The sequence below is a fragment of the Lynx rufus genome, unplaced genomic scaffold (assembly GCF_022079265.1).
Source record: "Lynx rufus isolate CCGP_SWC_20201006 ecotype Redwood Valley unplaced genomic scaffold, mLynRuf1.p SCAF_7, whole genome shotgun sequence".
Lineage (NCBI taxonomy): Eukaryota > Metazoa > Chordata > Mammalia > Carnivora > Felidae > Lynx > Lynx rufus.
Window position 1 is genome coordinate 136,210,442 of NW_025814889.1, and position 12,967 is coordinate 136,223,408.

The following is a 12,967-nucleotide window of genomic DNA, read 5'->3' on the forward strand; positions in this document are numbered from 1 at the left end:
TGAAGCGGGTTAGATGTTAGAGCGAGGATCCATCCATCCATTCATCCATCCGTTCAACTGTCTACACGCATTTCTCAGGAGACTTCATTGTTCTGTGTTCGCGTCAGGATGGAGAACTCTGAACTTTCCTTCCTCCCGGCCCTCCTGTGCCATCGTTTAACAGAGAAGAGCAGGGGCACCTGGGTGGCTCAGTCGGTTGAGCGTCCAACTTCGGCTCAGGTCACGACCTCACGGTTCATGAGTTCGAGCCCCATGTCAGGTTCTGTGCTGACGGCTCAGAGCCTGGAGCCTGCTTTGGATTCTGTATCTCCCTCTCTCTCTGCTCTTCCCCTGCTCACGCTTTCTCTCTCTCTCTCTCTCTCTCTCTCAAAAATAAATAAAGATTTAAAAAAATTAAAAAAAATAAATAAATAAAAGAGAAGAGCAGACTAAAGGCAAGTTCTGGAAAGTTCTCAGGGAGGACTTTTGTTTCTGGCACTCTGACAGGTTAGATAACTTTTATAACTCCCCTGATTATGATGAACATTCTGGATAAAATATTTTTTAACTTTCTTTTTCCTTTTTTTTTAAACACTGCTGAGTTGATATGAAAGTAAGTAAATGATAAATCCCCGAAATGAAGTGAGGCTGGGACCCTTTACCTCCTGCCCCTGTAGCCGCGTGAGATGCAAGGAACAGGAGATAGACACCGACATCACTCAAGGGGAGAATCCTCTAGGAGACCCTTTGGAGTCCAGGAGGGCCACATCCAGAGCATAGGAAAGAGTGACAAGTAAACCTCACCCTGCAGAACAGAACAGAAAGGAAATCTGCCTCTTCTGAACTTGACATTGAGTTAAGAGAAAAAATAGCTCCCTTGAGAATTTGTAATCACAGGCTGGCCCTCCCACGATTTTCAGTTTCAATTCATGCTCCTTGTGTGGTTCAAACAAACCCAAGCAGAGAGTTTAATTTAAGGTGGCCCTGCTTGGTGGTGCCTCCCATCACCTGGTGGAGTGGACGGGAGCCCTAAAATCTCTCTTGAGGAATCCAACGACATGTCAGCCTTATAGAATGTCCACAAATAAAGCTCCAAAGAAAAGGCACAGGTCACAGTGGAAAGCAGTAGACTTCCCAAGGAGGTGAAGCAACCAGCGGAAACAAGAGACAGGAGAAAAAGATCCTTAAAGCCTTTAGATTTGGAATGATCATATGCAACCAAACAAATTTAAAGGAACTATTTTTGTGTTCCTAAAGACATCAAAGAGAGGCTCGAAAATAGGAGCAGGGAGTAAGAGACTGGGACGAATAGCCAGATCTTGGGGGAAAAAAACAAAGAAAGCTTACAGAGATGAGAAATAGAATACTAGGAATTTGAAACTCAATGGACAGATTGAACTGCACGTGAGACGCAGACAAAAGGAGGATTAGCAGCCTATTAGAGCCAAGGGAGCGATCCAGAAGAATAGAGGGGGCCTGATGTACACCTATTCAGAGTTCTGGAAGGAGATAGTAGAGTAGGGGAACAGACGGGATGTGGAGGTAATGCCTGATGCCTTTGTGGAATCCCTAGACCCAGGAAGCCCACTGATTCCAAAGTAAATAAAAAGACACTCACGTGTAGACACACAACAGTAAAATCGTGGAACATCAAGGGAAAAGGGAAGATGTTACAAGTGTCAGAGGGAAACAAGATTCTCTCCAAAGGAGCAAGAATTAGATTTACAGCTGATTTCTCACTCTCAACAATGGAACCCGGGAGACAGTGGAACTATATCGTCAAGGCACTGAGAGAAACACATAGCTGTCGAGTTAGAGCTTTGTCCTGTCCTTCAGGAATGGCAGTGCAATAGAGATATATTCACACAAATCAGAGCTGGGAGAGATCCTTCTGAAAGAACACGCCAAACGTAGCGTACTTAGGGCAGAACACAAACCATTCCAGAGAGAAGGAATACATAAGAAAAGAAATGGGCAGAGATACTGGCAAATGTTTGGAGAGAAACTAAGAAAAATATGGATGGTTTGACCCCATGATAATAATGTCTAATTTAGGGATGCCTGGGTGGCTCAGTTGGTTAAGTGTCCGACTTCAGCTCAGGTTATGATCCCATGACTCGTGGGTTTGAGCCCAACGTCGGGCTCTGTGCTGGCAGCTTGGGGCTTGGAGCCTGCTTCCCATTCTGTGTCTCCCTCTCTCTCTGCCCCTCCCCCGCTCACACTCTGTCTCTGTCAAAAATAAATAAACATTAAAAAAAGTAATGTCTAATTTATGGGAGGAAAAAACAGGCTAGTACTAAAATACTGGATGACACCATATAATTTTGGAGGAAGTGGTCAAAATTAAAGTTTTCAAGCCTCTCCCATTATTTGGGAGGAGGGCAACTATATTGATTACATTTAGACTTTGTTAGTGAACTGCTCAGTGTTAAAAATAGCGAGGAGAAGCACAAATAACTAGTCATTGGATGTATAATTTCTAAACAGAAAGAAAAGAAAAATAAGATAAAAATCTCAAACGATCGAAAGGAAGGAAAAGAAGGGGGGTGAGGACAGAAAACATTAGAATGAATAGAAAATACATTACGAAGCGTGCCTGGGTGGCTCAGTTGGTTGAGTGTCCGACTTGATTCCAGCCCAGGTTATGATCCCAGCATCATGGGATCGAGCCCCTCAGCGGGCTCCATGCTGAATTCTCTCTCTCTCTCCCTCTGCCCCTCTCCCCCACTTGGGCCCTCTCGCTCTGTCCCTAAAAATTAAAAATTAAAAAAAAAAAAAAAGAAAATATATTAGGAGACCATAGAAACTAATCTAGATTTATATGATCAGCAATACACTCCAAAGGACTATACTCTTAAGAGATAATTGTCAGATTGGATTTCTAAAATATCTAGGTTATGTTCTGTTTACAAGAGACTTGTCTCCGGCACGAGGACCCAGGACTGTTGAAGGTCCAAGTACAGAAGAAGTATGCTAAGCAAATACTAACTCAAAGAAAGTTGCTGTGGCTGTGGCTGCATTCATGCAAGATAAAAGTAGACTCTAAGAGAGACAAGCATCATCCCAGATAAAATGGTCACTTAACGGAAGGTTCAAATCCACCTGGAAGCAGTAACGGTTCTTAATTTACATAGGACTCATATAGCTGCAAAAGAATAGAAACAAAGATGGAAAGAATAAGAATGAACATATCCACCTCTGCGATGGGGTATTTTTAGACCATCTCAGTGAAGATACGGAAGATTTGAGGAACACCATTGCAAGCTCAGTAGAAACATATGGAAATTATGGAATCCCGAACACATTCTCTTCGGGCTTGCGTAGACCATGTAGAAAATATTGCCAGACTATCTAGCTAACCTGAACAGATTTCAAAGATTAGAGTTGCAGACCGGGTTTCCCGGGAACCGAGATGGATATTGGGGTGCAGGAAGTGTATTGGGGGACAGTCCTGGGCGTGGCAACAGCGGGAGGGAGCCTGGGTGGCTCAGTCGGTTGAGCAGCCAACCCTTGACTTCGGCTCAGGTCATGATCTCACGGTTCATGAGTTCAAGCCCCACATCGGGCTCTGCGTTGGCAGCACGGAACCTTCTTGGGATTCTGCCTCCCCCTCTCTCTGCCCCTCCCCCACTTGCTCTCTATTTCTCTCGCAAAATAAATAAAGATTATGACTTGCTGAACGAGGAGGCACTAGCCGTCCACATGGGGTCAGCAGGTAGCTTCCGTGGCATCAGAGCTCCTACCTTGGGGAAGTGAAAACCCCAGGGTGGCTTTGATTGAAGGTGCAGTTTCAGGACGTTCACACAAAGGAAGGGGAGTTGCAAGATTTGTTACTTACCAATCTCAGAATGGGAGTGCAATGAGCTGGGCAAAGACAGCCTCCAGCCCCAGGTCTCTAGCAAGTAGGAGACCTTATTTACAAGGTGATTGGGACAGGGGTCAGTAGTTTTCCCAGGCTGAGCTCTGTGTGGTCACTTTATTATTTTTTTTTAATGTTTTATTTTTTATTTTTGAGAGACAGAGAGAGACAGAGCACGAGTGAGGAAGGGGCAGAGAGAGATGGAGACAGAATCGGAAGCAGGCTCCAGGCTCTGAGCTGTCACCACAGAGCCCGACGCGGAGCTTGAACCCATGAACCGCAAGATCATGACCTGAGCGGAAGTCGGACGCTTAACCGACGGAGCCACCCAAGCGCCCCTCTGAGTGGTCATTTTAAAAGAGGACCAGAGATGTTTAACCCACTGAGCCACCCAGGTGCAATACATACATACATACATACATACACAAATAAACAATCCCCAAGAAAAGCAAGGTGGGAGCTTGGGCCAGAATCTTAAGCCCCAGTCTCTATCTGCGTGTCCCGACTCAGGGTGAGAGCAGGGCTGTCACACTGTCAAATGCCTGGGCAACAACTTATCACAGCTGCCCTTAGACTGAGGTATGGCCTTGGTTGGGCCATTTCTTCAGCCCAGGCAACCCCCAAAGGCTGACCACCAAGGGCCACCTTCTGGCAGTTGCCCAACAGCCGGGAGAGTGAGTCCCTCTTTCCCGCAGGGGCATCTCGGCACTAATCACAGCATCCAGCACAGTTTATACACAGACTAGATTTTCTGATTACAATCCAAAAACGTCTGAAGGGGGACAACCAAAAAGATAACTAAAAAAAAAAAAAAAAGCAAAAAAAAAAAAAAAAAGCTCAGACTTCTGGGAACTGGAAAAGAGACACCTAAAACAGACTCAGGGGCCAAAAAAGAACTCATGACCCAAATTAGAAAATACTTAGTACTGACCAATAACAAAAATATTTGTATCAAGCCTTGTGAAATGCAACAGGGGTGGTGTACTTAGAGGAGACTTCAGGACTTAAATGCTCGTTATTAGCAAATAAGAAACGCCCAAAATTAACGTGCAAAGCAGCCAACTTACAAAGTTAGAGCAGGAACAAATAAACCCACAGGAATCAAGTGATTAGGATAAAAACAGAAACTGATGCGATAGAAAACGAACACGGAGAGGAGAATGGCTGGAAACAAAACATGATTCTCTGGGAAGACTAAAAATACCAGACAGGTGTCTTACAAGATTAATTAAGGTAAAAGAGAGTACGAATCAATAACACTAGGAAGGAAAGAAGGACATAATAATAGATGCAGCATAAGTCAAATGGATAATATAAGGATATTGTCAATTACCTCTATGCCATAAATGTGAAGTCTTAAAATAAATGGCCAGATTCCTACAAAATACCATGCATCAAAATTGACTCGAGAAGTAATAGAAAGCCTGAATGGTCCTATAATTCTCTTTTAACTTTATTTATTTATTTTGAGAGAGAGAGAGAAAGAAAGAGCATGAGCAGGGAGGGGCAGAGCTCTGAGAAGGAGAGACAGAATCCCAAGCAGAGCCCGATGCGGGGCTCGAACACATAAACCATGAGATCATGACCTGACCTGAAACCACGAGTCGGATGCTTAACCAACTGAACCGCCTAGGTGCCCCGGTCCCATAATTATTAGGTAAATTAAATCAGTAAGTTAAAATCTTCCTATAAAGAAAATTTCAGCGCCAGATGGGTTCCCAGGTAAATTCTGCTAACCATTCAAAGCACTGATCATGTCACGCGTACCCAATTTCTATCCCAGGGTGGAGAACCCGGAGATACGTGGTCAGTCAACTTATTTTATCTTGGTAATCAGGTAAAGACAATATACTGAAGAATAATTTCAAGTTAATTTCACTCATGAACAGAGATTGAAAATTTATTTTGAAATATTAGCACAGCGAACCAAGATACAGACTGTCAGCTACAGAGAACACACTGATGGTTATGAGGGGAGGCGGGTGGGGGATGGGTGCAATCGGGGATGGGAATTAAGGCAGGCACTCGTCACGATGAGTACCAGGTGATGCGTGAAAGTGTCGAATCACTATACTGCACACCCGAAACTAATATTACACTGTATGTTAACTAGTTGGAATTTAAATAAACCTGAAAAGAGAGGCGCCTGGGTGGCTCAGTTGGTTAAATGTCTGACTCTTGGTTCCCACTCAGGTCGTGATCTCATGGTTCGCGGGTTTGAGCTTCTGCACTGTTAGTGGAGGGCCTGCCTGGGATTCTGTCTCCTCTCTCTGCCCTCCCCCTGCTCTCTCTCTCTCTCTCTCTTTCAAAATAAGTAAATAAACATAAAGAAAACCTAAAAAAAATAATAGCACAGAAAATTCAACAATAATAGTTGAAAAAACCTAGTACATCATGATTAAGTTGTGTTTATCTAATGAATGCAAGGTTGACTAATTATTAGGGAATTATTTAACATAATTTATGATATTAACAGTTTTAAGGGAAAAACGTGATCATTTCATTAGATGAAACAGCTCAATAAAATTCAATATTCATTCATTATAAAAATTTCATACAAGTCAGGAATTGCAAGGACTGTCATTAACTTGATAAAGAGAAACAGCTATCTAGGTATCTCTATAGATATAGTTGCTATCTATATCTATAGATACCTAGATAGATATAGATCCTAGATAGATATAGATGCTATCATCAAGAATAATGAAATATTAAAAGTATTAACTTTAAGATCAGAAAATGATCAATGATGCTAATTCTTTTCAACATTGTGGTTAGGGTCTAGCCAGGGTTTCAATACAAGAAAAATGAATAAAAGGTATAAAGATTGAAAGGAAGCAATAAAACTAATACTATGAATAAGTGATAGGATCATCTACGAAGAAAACCCAGAGAAATCTACCAATAACTTATTAGAATTAAATATCTAACAATTTTGTTCAATATATAAAAACACAAAAAGCCAATTGTATTTGTATATATCATTAACAATTAGTTAAAAATGTAATTAAAAATACTATTTAGCAATAGTAAAAAAAGATAAAGTACCTTGGAATCAATCAACCAAATAATTTCTTATAGAGAACATTATAAACTAAATAGTGATGTTGGGATGAGCACTGGGTGTTGTATGGAAACCAATTTGACAATAAATTTCATTAAAAAATTAAAAAAATAAAAGAAATTAATTAAAAAAATAAACTAAATGGTGAGATTTTAAAGAAAATCTACACAAATGCAGAGATATCCCATGTTCTTGGATAAAAAGACTCAATATTTTAAAAACTCAATTCTTCCCTGGGGCACCTGGGTGGCTCAGTCGGTTAAGTGGCTCACTTCAGCTCAGGTCATGGATCTCACAGTTTGGGAGTTCAAGCCCCATGTCGGGCTCTGTGCTGACAGCTCGGAGCCTGGATCCTGTTCAGATTCTGTGTCTCCCTGTCTCTCTGCCCCTCCCCTGCTCACACTCTGTCTCTCTCTCAAAAATAAATAAAACACTAAAAAAGAAAAAGAAAAACTCAATTCTCCCTAAATTATTATGAGCAATTTCAATGCAAACTCCAAGAGAAATTTTTTTATAGTATTGAAAAGCTGAGTTTAAAATGTATGTAGAAGGGAAAAGGTATAGGGATAGCCAAGACTTTCCTGAAGAAGATGAACAAGAGAAAGACTCGCTCTGTGAGATACTGTAAAACAAAGTTATAAAAATTAAGAGTGTTATGGTGTTGTTTAGACAGACCGAATACAGAGCCCAGAAACGAAGCCACCCCTATGTGGACAGCTGATTCATGGCAGATCTGGCAATTGAGATCATTGAAGAAATGGCACCAGGACACTGGATATCCATACGCCAAAAAAAAAAAAAAAAAAAAAAAAAAAAATCCTTTCCTCACACCATATCAGATCTGATGCATCATACTAACACATAGCAGACAACGCATATAAGAAGACAATAAAGGAGAATATTTTTATGACTTTGAGTAGAAAGGTAAAGGAAAAGTTGATAAATTTCACACCATGAAAATTAAGATTTTTGAAAAAAACCAAAAGACCGTAAATAGATGGCAAAGACAAGTCACGGAGTTGGAGATGTCTACAACGTGTGTAACCAAGCAAGGGTTGTCCAGAGCATATCACGAATGCCTGAGAACCGAGAAGAAAAAGTAAGCAACTCGGGTTGCCTGGGTGGGTCAGTCAGTTGAGCCACCGACTCTTGATTTCGGCTCAGGTCATGATCTCACGATTGTGGGTTCCAGCCCTGCGTCGGGCTCTGTGCCCACGGCTCACAACCTGGAGCCTTCTTCGGATTCTGCATCTCCCTCTCTCTGCCCCTCCCCCACTCACATTCTGTCTCTTTCTCTCTCTCTCAAGAATAAAATAAAACATTCAAAAAAATTAAAAAAAAACTAAACAACCTGATAGAAAAATGGTCGAAAAATATGCAAGCATTTCACAGAAGTAGAAACCCAGATGGCCTGTAAACACATGAAAAAAACGATCAACTTCATCAGAAATCAGAGAGATAAAAAGTGAAGCCTCAGGAGATACGGCTGTATGCTCACCATTTGGACAAAATCTAAGAAGTGGGGCAAAACCAAGGGTTGGCAGAGACTGTAATGTTCCCTCCAAAAGCTGCAGGTGCAAATCCTCTGTGACCCAGCCGTTTTTCCTCTCCTGGGGGTGCACCGCGGGAAAACGCTTGCCCCTCTGCTCCAGGAGACGCGAAGAGAATGTTCACAGCAGGACTGATCCTAACACCCTGAACGGAAGCTACCCAAAATGTCCGGGGACGTGGAATGAACCAACAGTGTGGACTATTCCACCACGGAATGCATACGTACAGCGGTGTCACTGACTCAGCTACAGCCACGTGCGACAACACGAATGAGTTCCCGAGTTAGGAAAAGGACCAAGCTGAGGAAGGATACCACATGCTTCCGTTTATATGAAGTTAGAAACAGGCCAGACCATCATGGGTAGTAGACCGTAAAAGAAAAGCGAGGGAGGGATCCCGGGTAGCTCAGTGGGTTGAGCATCTGACTCTTGATTTCGGCTCAGGTGATGATCCCAGGGTCATGGGATTGAACCCCATGTCAGGCTCCGTGCTGAGTGTGGAGCCTGTTTAAGATTCTCCCTCCCTCTCTCTTTCTCTCTCTCCCTCTGCCCCTCTCCCCAGCTCACCTGCTCTCTCTCTTTACATATAAAAAGGAAAGAAAAGAAAAAAAAGAGAAGAGAAACGTAAGGATTAACTTGAAGGTCAGGAAAGCAATAACTTCTGGGGAGAACAATACTCTATTTTCTTGATCCGAGCCGTGAGTATGTGGGAGAGCGTTTTATTATCGTGCCTTAACAGTTACGTATACTCCTTTTTATAATACAGTCACAATTTTAAACATAGGAAAATAATGAATACACACCCAGGATCATCCTCATTTCTTGCAGGGGACGAAAATTAGAAGGGAAGAAGGCAGAGGGGAGTCCCCACCGGGGCTACATCTAGGGAGTGGGGAAGGGACAAAACAAGGTTGAGGTTTAAATATTAGTGATGCCCCATCGCAGGAGGAGCATGGAATCCAAGGGTTGAACCCAGATTGAGCCTTCCGCCCTCCATGGATAGCAAAGAGAGGTGGCATGAAAAACTGAAGCAGCTCGTTGTGATTCTGGAAGGTTCCCCAGCCGAGAAGGTGGGAGCTGACACAGTTCCCGTACCACAGAGGGCAGCAGGGAACCGGGGGTGGGGGGCGGTCACCAAACCCACCGCCTGAGGTCCAGAAGCGGTGCTTTCTTTGTAAGAGTTTAGACCAAATGACAAATAATATCCACCCTGTGAGGTGCTAACTTCAGAGGCAGGGACCGGAAGCCTCCCCTTTGGACAGGATGTTCTCCAAGATGCAAGCTGCACCCCAAGGGTTGCCAGCGCCAAAGACCGCAGGGGGCAGACAGGCGGCGACAAAGATAATGTGAGCGGAGTGTAAGAAATGTACAAACACATGTCGGTTTCGTGCTAACCCTTGGAACGCGCCTTTTCTCCCATGAAGAAAATTGCCTCTGATTTTCTTTTTTTCTTTAAAGAGGCAGCCTTCTCTGCCCAGCCGTCTTTCCTGCAATGTCAGGAGCACGCGGTGCACCCTAATGCGGGATCAAAGCCGAGAGGGGGTCCCGAAGTCAGAGGTGCGGCAGGCAGTGGTGTGGCCTGTGTCCGTCCCAAAGGGACAGCTTTCACGAGGCTCCAGCCAATTTTGTCGTCCTAAAAGGTGGGCCTGGGGAGAATTGACAGGGCGTGGCGACAGTCTGAGTGTGGGATGTGGGGTTGGAGTGGGGTGGGGGGGTGATCAGAAAAGTTGAGTTTCAGGCTCGAAGGACTCTGTGCAGCGATGTCGCTGGCCGGGCGGGGAGGCAGGGGAGAGGTTTGGGACGGGCTGCGTCTGTGATCAGCTGTGGGCGTCCTGCAGGCGGTTGCTGGCGCGTCCGGTTCAGCCGGCCACCCAGCTCTCCCTGAATCACGGTGGGACTTCAGAAATGGGGGCAAGGACCCAGTGCGGTGTCTGAGTCCTGGCTCTGCTCCTACCTCACACTGGGCACGTGACCTCGGACAAGTCACGTCAGCCTTTTGCAATCTCCTCATCACCCTGGAGGCAGCGACACGTCAGGCTGCTACTTCCTTCACAAAAGGAAAGGTCTGTGTGGTCTCCACGCCTGGGAGAAGCACGCGACGTCCGGAGCCCGGGCTGCCTCTCTGGGGTCGCGCACAGACAGACCCCGTGAAAACTTCAGACTGACGTGAGCACCCCTCCCAGGAGTTCCCTTATGGGCTTTTGCAGCTCATCTTAGGGGGAGCCGGAGACCAGAGGGTCAGACCCTGTTGTGCTGTCCCAGAGTCTGGGACCTGTCCCTCTGGACCTGACCCTCCGGCCCTCAGACAGCGAAGAATGATCTGACCCAAACTGTCAATTGCGAGGTTGAGAAATGCCGCCTTACAGGACATCGCTGCTGGGGAGTGCCCGGCGGCCTCCAACGCTAATGCCCCCCGACACCCAAGGGCCACAGGAATGAGTGTGTGGGGGTGGGGGACAGTGGTGTCCAGCTCCATTGTTACTTGGGTAGGCACCCACTGTTGCCGGATTTTTTTGCCTGGAAATCTGAATTTGGGTATGAGATCTGATTTTTAAAAATGCTGGCAACCAATTATAATTTTTTGAAAAACTCTATAGATTGAACAAAACCGTAGACGTCCCCCTCTGTGCCTGGCCCTGCCACCACCTGGGACTCCCTTCCAGCTGGCCTCCCTGTCCCTTTGGAGCACAGGGAGGCCCCCCCCTGCCATGGCCGCGATGCTGCTGCCCCCCTGTGGCCACGGTGGGGAGGTGCCAGCTGTCATGGGGATGAAGGCGCCTGGGACTTTCTGCAAGGACCCTGGCCCAGGGTCCAGGCTGCTCCCCTGGTGGGTGGGCGCTGACATAGCCCTAGACCAGCTCTGATTCCAGAGCTGCCCCGCTTGAATCCAGCAAAGCGTGACGCTGGGAATGTCCCTCCTCTCTGGGCTGAAAAGGGCGGGTAGAAGCAGGACTTCTGTGAGGGTTAAGTGGGTGTCCAAGTGCCAAGCACCGTGCAGGTGATTGGTGTGTGTGCCGGCCGTCAGGTCCTCGTTCCGCATTTGGGGAGGACGCGCTCACCGGCGGGGTTGACTCGCTGTGCGCCAACGATGCCCAGGCGTCCTGCCCTCTGTGCAGAGGGCCATTTCAACTGTCCCATCCGCCACCTGGGAGGCAGGTGCCGCCATCATCTCCACCTCACCGGAGACGAGACGGGACACTAGCAGACAAGTTAGGTGATCTGCCCCGCGGCTGCTGCCGGATGCCAGCCGGCCCCCTTCTTGCACCCTGTTTATGGAGGAGTGCATAATTTAGCCACCGGAGGGCTTTGGATTCCTGCTCAGGGAGGGTCTGCAGATACACGGAGGGGCCGGAACACAGAGAGGGAGCGGACTTGGCCCGCGGGTCTGGCCCACTGAGCCCTCCTGGTGGCCTGGGGCTGCATCGCTGTGCCGCCCTGTGGGCAGGGAGTCTGATTTGCCTTTGCAATCTGAATCGTCTTGGCTCTGGTCTCGCGAAGATGGGTCGCCTTGGGGAAACTGAGGACGCCCAGCACCGCTAAGGGGTCCGTGCATCTCTGCGTGTGCTGATGAAGGGAGGTGGGTGAAGAGGGCATACTACTCAGATCGACCTAGCTCTTGATAACATCAGCTCTGACCTCTCGCTAGACGGGAAGGGAAACTGAGGCGGGGGAGGAGATGGCAATTCGCAGGTGGCTCGGGGACCGACACATCTTAGTGCAAGATCCTTTTCCCTCATGAAGGATGCTGGGCTCATTCGATGAAAACGGGATGGGGGTGGGAGAGCAGAAGGTGGTCTCTGCTGGACAGAATTCGAGGACTCCACGTTCTGTCCGCTCATCCCTTTCGATGGGACAGGAGGAGCACATTTCCCGCAGGAGGTTTGGTCTAACTCCTAGCAACGGCAGAAACCCACTGAAACCGGCCTTTGGGGAAACAGTTGTTCCCTGGGGCCTTTCAGCGAAGGAGTTGGGGGCTGTTTCTGCAGCCCGGCAATGGGTCTGGCGGGGATCCCGAACCCTCCTGTTTCCAGGGGCCTGGCTCGCCTGGATGACTGCCTGAGCGCCTCCACCTTCCTGGGCTTCGTCTGTAGAACAGCAATCACGTCCTCCCTGGCAGAAATGCCTGGGGGTTCGATGGAAACAAGGTGCGCTCTCCCCTTCCCCGCTGTGCACGATTACCTTTGTAATTAAACGGGTTCGTGTGCAACAGGTTGTTTAATCTCCGTTTCCTGCCTTCAGGGCCTACAGGGAAGGTGGCCGTCTTGTTGGTCACCATGGCATCAGTGCCTAGCATGGAAGCTGGCGCTGGGCGCACATCTGGGGAGTTAGTGGCTGACACACCCAAAGAGCGACACACTCCTGACATGTAAAAACATCACCTCTGTGAAAGGCGTGTGAAATAGCTGTTGGGAGAAACTTCTGGGGAAGAGAATGCTGCGATCCCTCCCCCCCCCCCGCTTTCCCCCCCCCTCACCCCCCTCCCGCCGGAGCTCAGGGCACACCTGCCTGGGGCTG